Source organism: Poecilia reticulata, linkage group LG17 (genome assembly GCF_000633615.1).
Source record: "Poecilia reticulata strain Guanapo linkage group LG17, Guppy_female_1.0+MT, whole genome shotgun sequence".
NCBI classification, from domain to species: domain Eukaryota; kingdom Metazoa; phylum Chordata; class Actinopteri; order Cyprinodontiformes; family Poeciliidae; genus Poecilia; species Poecilia reticulata.
The window spans coordinates 23,990,876-23,999,602 of NC_024347.1; the positions used below are offsets into that span (position 1 = coordinate 23,990,876).

Sequence of the window (8,727 nt, forward strand, 5' to 3'; positions counted from 1 at the left end):
TTTTTTTTTTTTTAACCAGGTGTAAAAAATGTGGACAGGGCTATAGAGAATCTGTTTTTTCATTCTTGGTGCAAGGCCTTAATATAAATTACTGGAAAAAAAACTTTGTATTAAAAAAAACAAAAAACTAATGCTTAAAAAGTAGAGATCAAAAATCTAAAATGTAACATTTGACTGTCCATACATTTCAAGAAAATGAAAGCATAATCTGAAATTTGGTTTAAAGTCAAAAAGTGAAGGTCACCAAAAAAAGTGCTTGGACAATGTCCTTCTGTTTGCAAATGTCAACTTACAAAAGAAAAGGACATTTTGTTTTGCAAATGTACAAMATTTTATTTTAGTCTCCATCCATCATGGTAGACAGAATTTTTTTCTATCCAACATGCCAGGATGTATAGTTTAATGTGACCCATAACAAACCTACAGGTCCATTTTGAACTTCTCTCTGACAATAACAAGTACACCTGCTAAAAACAGTGGTGTGCTCTGACTACTAAGCTCCCACAGGTAACAGTACAGACGCCTCTATGGCCTTATCTTCACCTACTGTAAGTTTAAGAGGCTTTGAGGTTTTAAAGAACTCAGTTATTTTGTAAAGCAGACTAGTGCACGCAGGCTAACTACTAGTGTTCTGCCCTGCAATAAGTGCTTTATGAGCTGGATATGCCAATACAGCATCTTTGCAGTTGTCTTGTTAGAGAAAATTTAAGTTTTACTTCAACAAACTGGTGTGGTACGGCACTAAGTCAAGGGAAAGCAGAGGAGGCCTGTTTGGGGAATGTGGTTTAATCTGAAAAGCTCTTGACAACAGTTCGTGACAACGCCACTCAACAGCATGAAAGTAAACGAGGRGGAATCTGGCAATCAGAGAAACTCAGCAGGTTATTTCATGTAGAGGCTCCTCTACTGTATATACAGTGGGAGAAACCTAAGAGTAAGATTTGTTTTAAAAGAGGAAAGCATGAGGAGTGTAATGCAACGTCCTATAAAATGAGGCTGTGGATAATTGCTCTGCTTGCTTTTTAGGAAAAAACACAAAAAAACAAAAAACAAAATGTGTGCTATTCTTTGGGCTGTAATTCACCTCTAATTAAATGTTACCACCCAATTTCATCCTCCGGGTATCTGCTGAATAAAGTTGCAGAAGCCATAACTGACATTTGCATTTAGTTCTCGTCATTCCCACATGATGCATGTTCCAGCAAATTCCAGACAACACTACTTAGACGACTTCCTGCTCAACTTCAATGAGGCAACATTACCTCTTGGAAACCAAACGTAAACTGTGACTGCAGCGACTGAAGGTAGCACAGAAGTCATGTTCAGTTTAGAGCGGGTCACACAGAATAAACTGGCTAATGTACGGTAACAGGAAACTTTTGTATATCCAAGGGCAAAGAAAAAAAAAAAAAGTCTCTTTCCCTTTGGATTTTATTTGGCCAAGTTGCAGAACATGTTTCAGCTCGACTGCGACTTGTGTTTACTACAGCTGTGGGGGTGAAATGATTTCAGCAGCTTGTATTTTGAGCAATTTGATGTTTTACAGCCAGCTTCAGAAATAACACAGGAGAACATGATTACGAATCATCAAAGGTAGCTCACACGACAAAACATTTGGATGTAATCAAATCTAAAGCATCAAGAATTTCCCCCTGAAGTGATAAATTTCCCTCTATTACTAAAGAGGCAGTTGGCATTCCTCCAGTATTTTGAATTTACATTCTTGTCCTAGATAGTTTGTCATCCACTGGGTTCTCAAAATATGCTTAATTGCATGCTAAAATGTTTATAAGTTCAGTGAAAAAAGGAACCACTTTACCTCTGACATAAACATGCATTTCTGCAGCAAATGGTCCTAGTCGGAAAAAACTCTGCACAAGCTCAGTGGAGAACGAGACCCGACTAATTGATAAGGCAGTGGTTCAACCAGCTGGCTCGGAATTATAACACCGGGGTGTCGGATGACAAAATTTGATTCATCAAGCACATTTTCTGCCATTTTTGGCCTGTGCTTTGACATGTACAAAGACATAATCATCACAGCTATTTATTTTCCCTTATGAACTTTTCATGGGGTGATAATAGCAGGCTAGACCCAGAGCCAGCAGGAGGTAAGGAAGTCTCATTTGGAAAAAATATAGAAATCTACTTTCCAGCGACAATCAAGTTAAAATAAACGAAAAATATGCTTGACAAGATTATATTAAACCATGCCACCCAAAAAAGTGGATCCAAAACAAAACTAAGCAAATGCTCAAGACCTTCAGTCCAGCAGGGGGCACACTAGAGCACGACAACTGCCACACAAATCATGTTTAAAAATGTACATGACTTGTATATGCATCTTAAAACAAAACCTGCTGTGCTGTTAAAAGGCATTTATTCACTTAAAAATTWATTTTTAACTATACTGTCACACTTTAATTTAATTATGCACTGAGGAAATGCAAAAAGCRCTTTTCATATGATTTTATTTATCAGTGTATAAAGTCTATGCTAACCAAACAGGCCTTAAGTGAAAATATAATTGTCCTTGTTGATAAACAACTTGCTATGTAGCCACCAAGATTTTGCTGGCATCTGACTGGTAAAGAAATCTCAGAATGAAGGAATCCCGTAAATAAAATTAAAAAACTAATCAGACACATTTCAGATTCTTTAAAGATTTGTTTTAAAGTTTGATTAGCCCTCTTTCTGACTCAGAAACATTTCCGACATATTTTACATCGAGACTTTGCACTTCTGTGGAAGGAGACATCATCAGAGACTGATTAACCAATCAGAAGCAGACTTGAAWTAAAATGAGAAGTTGATTTTCAAAAAAAAGAAAAGAATTTACCACATATTCCAAAACATTTTCCTTTGATGATGAAAAGACCTATGTTCCAGATATCTCAATAAATACGTCAAATTTCAATTAAAGAAACATTTMATTTCAAGTAATTATGGATCATTTYAAAGCCGTCTAAAGTTTTACAACCTTTCTAAGCTTAACAACCAACAATGCTTTCAAATTCCTAGACCACAATCAGCAGAAGTAAGAGTCATTTTAACACCAGCWATGGTTTTATAAGAGACCAGAAGAAAAGTCAGAAAAAACTCCTTTGAGTCTTCCCCCATCCCCATTCTTGTGCTCACAAACTCAGTTGTCAGCTGTCCACATTTTKGCTAAACATATTCTCGGCAAATTTTGAAGAATATTTGGGTTTGCAGAATTACAGGAAAGCTCCATAATATTCATGTCAACATCAGCGCACCGCAGGATAATGCTGCTGGTGTTGTATACAAGACATCTGCTGCCGGTAACAGCACTGAAAAGATCCACAATAAAACAGGCCAAAAAAGTTCCACAGCCCCCTCCCATGTCCAGCTGCAGCATGTTGGAGAGTTCAGACATCTTTAGAGAAAAGCGTCTGAACAATAGCAACAAGCAGGTGTTTCTCCTCTTCCTCAGCTAACCCTGGACCCTCTGGAAGACGGATAACACAATCAATTTCTTCTTGATATAAAAACATGGATGACCTTGGATGTTACACAGATGCAGRGATTTACACAAAACRGTTTGTGGGGCTAAATGTACTGTGATTAAATCATTAAACAAGAAGATGAAGTTGGTGACGCCTTAAAAAGAAATTWAAAAAACTTCTATTTTACCGAGATTTTTTTTTTTTCAGAGAAATTAGAGCATAATTCTGAAGTGGACAGAAAAAAATGGTAAAAATATTTTTACAACTAAAACCCTGAGAAGCCTTCAGCCAGTACTTTGTGGAAACACCTTTTTCTGCATTACATTTGGGTWAAACTGATTTTGCCATGCGACATGTAGGATATTATTTTCTAACAACTTTATCCCCGACTTGTCTGCTGTGTTCCTTGGTCTTCATAATGCAGAAAAAACACCACAGAACAGCTGGATTTTCACAGAGAATAAATTACAACCAATTGGACTCTACTTACTAATTTTAAAGGGTAATTTTTGCGCTGAGTTTTATTTTGCGGCATCAGAGTAAGGGTGGCTGAATACAAATGCAAACAGCACAGATTCTTACTAATACAAGATTTAAAAAAAACGTTTCTTTCAGTTACCTGCTATGCACTCKGTGTCAATTTAACACCTAAACTCATTAACAAACAGTGAAATTTGTGGTTTTAGGTAACTGTAAAAAGAACTGTAAAAAACTTCAAGAACTGTTAGCACTTTTGCAAGACACCATATGTTCTGCGGTGGCTGAAGCTTGGTGCCTGAGTGGCACACAATGCTCAATTTAGTAAAGCGATCTCTAAATAGATCTCGAATGGCACCGTCTGCTGCAAGTGGTCGTTCTGTAAGCAGGCTGGCGTGCTTTTGGTTTAAACAGAGGGGTTTTGTGTTTCCTCATTGTGATTTCCTCCGGTTAGTCTCTGCAAACTCTCATTATGCGGTTCTTCTCGACATAAACGTGGCCACACAGATGCCACTGAGAGCCGTTTCTATAGAAAGCGGCTCCAATGATCTACACGTTGTTTTTAGCAATCAGCACTAATGTTTTGAAAAGCATAAAGCGATTACAGTACCCCAGGCCACTGTTAAAAAAAAAAAAACGAAAAAGCTGACTGTTAAATCTGGATTTTCCAACCGTGCGTTCTGTACTTTTATTCCTGTTGGGTTACGGGATCAGGATTAGCTCCACACCTTAAAACCTTTGAACTGCAAGCAGCTCATTAGCGCCTTCTTTAAACCTGGGCGCCGCAGTTCAAACGCYGCACGGCTCGGAAAGAAGAATTTTAAGTGAAAATGCCTCTGATTTGAGTCAGACACACAAAAGGAGGTGTGTGCTGGAGTGTTTATTTTCAGAACTGCTGAGTGTGTCAGTGTTTGTAGTTAGCAGCGAGTGTTTCGTTGGGGCTTTGGAAGGGGGTGATGATTGGGAGTGGCAGGRTTTGATGGAATAGGGGGGATTAAAGGGAGGGGAAGAAGAAGAAGTAGGGTTAGGTGTGGACTGACTACACGGCTCCGGAGGGCCGATGCGTCATTTTTCTGAGATAATCCACAAATCTACACCAGTATAAACTGTCGTTTTGTTTTAATTAACTATGTTTGTTATATGCTGATCTAACACCAAGCAAGTTTTTACCAGTACAATCAGTTAAAAGGAAGRAACAAAGCTTTGGYTTGTTAGCTCAGATAAAAATCCTCTCATATTTCTTCYGTTATTTATCGTTTTTGGCTTTTGAGCAGTCTTTGATCATGCCGTAAAATATCTTTTAAGAAGCATTTCAAGCACATCCTGGATTTACAGGCGCCTTACCAATCTCATATATTTAGTATGTTAAGTATTTATGAGCTTTAAGTGGCAAATAAATCATGAATAAATCCTGACATTTAGAGTGCTTATGCATTTCAGTAACAGTAGCTTTTCCACCTCACAGCCCCACCAAGTGGATGCCTGCAGGAATGACCGCAAAGTGAGGGAAAAATAAAATTCACTATAMATTACATGTCTGGATTTACATTGAATGAGAGAGACATGGGGGATGAAAGGACATAAGAATGTGTTTTAAAGAAAACTGGAAGAACAGATGGTGCTTCTGCACCTTTTGCTTCATATTACACTGCTGAGTAAKTTATGGTGCCACATAGYTTTATCAATTGCTTTAATATGGATCTTTCTCTTGTGTTTTGTCATGTCTAATATTTCAATGTTCAAATCAACTTTTCGGCCATTTTTAACAAGAAATACACACCTATATGAACGTAAAACACATTGCTTTGCATTAAAAAGTATTTCACTCATATTTTGTCAGATAATCCTCCTAAAAATATTACTAAAACAATATATATAATGTTAAGTGGAAGTTGAATAACATGACTTCTAAAGTTTTTTTCTTCRTTTGACAGTTTGTAGAATSAGTTGCTTTCYCYTTTGTGCCATAGCTCATTTAGGATGCACTCAGGAAAACAAACATTACATTTTATTTCAGAGGAGCCAGATTTAGAACATGGACTGAGCTACTTAACTTCCCAACATCTTTATTTTTTTAGAGGGAAGAACATTTTGTCCGGGTCGTACAAATTGGGTTTTTTTTTTACAAGCATAAAGGGGTTCATAATGTAAAGAGCCCTTAGTTTTACACCACAGTAAACAGAACTGATTGCTGGATGTGCAATTTTATCCTCAAATACTTCCTACCCACAGCTGGAACACAAAATGATCCATCGTCGTTCTGTTTCACAGCTAAAAGTCCAAGTTTTACAACACTGAACTACAGCAATCACATAATAACCCCTATTATGAGCTTATTCCTCTAAATTGCTTTGCATTTATAAAGTAGCTATTTTTAAATGTAATTTTTTTTAATGACAAAGCAACTGAACTGTTAACCATGAGGGGGGAGGAAAAAAAAACAACTCAAGTGCGATGCTAGGCTTCCTCCTTGGGCAGCTTTTTTAATTTAATTGTCAGGTTGAAAAGCATTTTATGTTCTACACTCTTTCCTGAATACCTCAATGCCTTYTTTGGAAATACATGGAGGAGCGTAATGATCAGGCTTTCTTTATGGGGGAGAATATAACTTGTACTCTGGCTTTCATGACTGTTTTTCTATGTCACACCTGCTGTTTACCTGCACTGCTCAGAGTGAAGGATATAATACAACTTTGACAGATATTTACCTCTTTTCAACTGCTATCAAAACAACACTCCCCTTATTCTGATCCCAATCTTTTACCGCGTTCCCCTTCTGAACTAATCTCATCAGGCACAACTGTCCTTAAAGCGTTGCCAAAACGAGGCTCTGCTGCAAAAATGTTCCTCTTTACATGCAATAACAGGTCTAAAAAAAAAATGTAGCAACCCTTTCAAAGCTCTGAGTTATAATACCAAAGCCGACAGTTTGAAGATCAGAGTCAGCAGGTGGAATCTGTTCGCTCCAAAACGTTGCTTGAGTAATTGCTTAAGTGTTCAACTCCATYGCAATGCACATTTAGGTGCTTCTCATTCTGACATCACAGCTGCAWGTTTTGGCTTGAACGCTGTTCACGTCTACTGAAATTCAGAAGCTGCTGCAAATGAGAGGGGTATCACCTTACTGCGACCCTSGTCTGGGATGAAGTCATGTGTGTCATTTGCATCTAATGACGGGGGGGAAAAAAACAGAGTTTACACTCTCTTGTGATCCAAATATAAGGGAATATTTTTTTTTTTACCTTAGCTGCATATCAAAGATATGTCAACACTTCTCATCTCTGCCAAATAGTTATGTCAGTAGTTAAGTTTGGCTGGTTTACAGGAGTCAGGCYGCCTTTTGATGACAGAGTTTATAAAAATGAAAAGAAAGAAGGAAAAAATATATATAATCTACAACTGTTAGTCAAAAATAAATTATTTTAACAACATACCTTTTTAATACTTAGCATTGAGCACAGGTTGCAGCTGTTCTGGCCACGAACCAAAATGTAAAGGTCTCACTGTGCTCTCTAAAGACATAAGAGATAAATCTGGATTGAGTAATTCAGCATAAAAAACGCATTGTTAGAAAGTGGGTATCTTCATTTCACACCTACTTGTTCTGGTTCAAATCTCCACATTCGTAGAATTATATTGTAGTTTAGTTTAGTTTATTTGCCAAAATAGAACCAAAACGATGAACTTACGGTAGCTTAAACTAAAAAAATAAAAATAAAAAAACAGAGATGACACTGCTGCCAGGTGCTGATTGGACACCTGAACCAAATGAACGGCAGAGCTGAACTACATCCTTAAAAGGGAACGCAGTCATTTGCTTTCAGTAGATTTAGAAATGCGGTACCTACCAAATAAAATGTGGTTGTCTTCCGGTTACATTAATAACGGACTCTACAAATATTTTCTGGAAGAAAATGTTCAACATTTATAGAAAATGAAGTGGAGGAGGCAGCACTGTTGGCAGCCTTAAATAAAATGTCCTTGTCCTTGTTAGGGAAATTATGTCCCAACATCCCATAAAAGCATTGCAATAAATGTCAAAACTCTTAAACTTTAGCTTTAAAGCACATTGAACAATTGTATATAATTTCGCTTTAGATCTATTAAGAATCAATGTGAAGGACCCCAGAGATCCGTACAGAATACAAAAACTCAAAAGGCCATTGTCTGATTAAAGGCAACAAAAGAGGCAACTAAATACAAACAAAACTGGTTTTACTCACCATTAACGCTCAGATGAAACCAAACCCACACCGTCCATTTTGTCATTATTACTCCACGGATATGTTCTGAAAACTGACCGTTAAACCTCTGGTGTATTAGCATTTTTTTTTTCACGGCTTCAAGGACCGAAGCTGCATATTACACAAACTTTAACACCGCGATTCTTTTTATGGTTTAATTGTGGGTTTTAAAAAGGTCACAAAAAAAGAAAAAGAAAATCTGCAATACATTGGTAGCTTATCAACTGTTACATCTCCAGACTTTTAGAAAAATCGTTAGATTAGCTAACAACCTGTGGAAGGGGAAGGACCCGCCCACTGACTGCAAAGCAAGACCTGATTGGCTGATTTTTAGCTTGAACCTGAACCAGAAAGAATATCCTCAGAGAAAACAAATTCTACCTAGCAACCGCAAATAAGGATCTCCGATTGGCTTATTATTTTTGTACCTGTTACATAAATTAACAATAAAGCACGTATTTCGTAGAGGAAATCTGGAAAGCTCTTTTTTAAAGAAGAAGAAGAATTTCACTGATTATTTTTCTTAATTTAACTTAGAT

The 8,727-nt window shown here is 37.2% G+C and overlaps 1 long non-coding RNA gene across 2 annotated transcripts in view; it reads right to left on the reverse strand.

Moving 5' to 3' along the window:
* LOC103479765 (uncharacterized) overlaps nucleotides 1-8,475 on the reverse strand; it is a 19,700-nt gene extending 11,225 nt beyond the window's left edge. The window contains exons 1-4 of one of the 2 annotated variants that reach the window (XR_001777486.1): nucleotides 8,168-8,475; nucleotides 7,379-7,456; nucleotides 7,187-7,281; nucleotides 6,395-7,111 (exon numbers count right to left, since the gene is read on the reverse strand). This is a non-coding gene — a long non-coding RNA (uncharacterized LOC103479765). Of the gene's footprint in view, nucleotides 1-6,394; nucleotides 7,112-7,186; nucleotides 7,282-7,378; nucleotides 7,457-8,167 lie in introns of those variants that run through there. The other variant, XR_001777487.1, reaches the window with a different exon arrangement.
* Nucleotides 8,476-8,727: the final 252 nt, after the last annotated feature.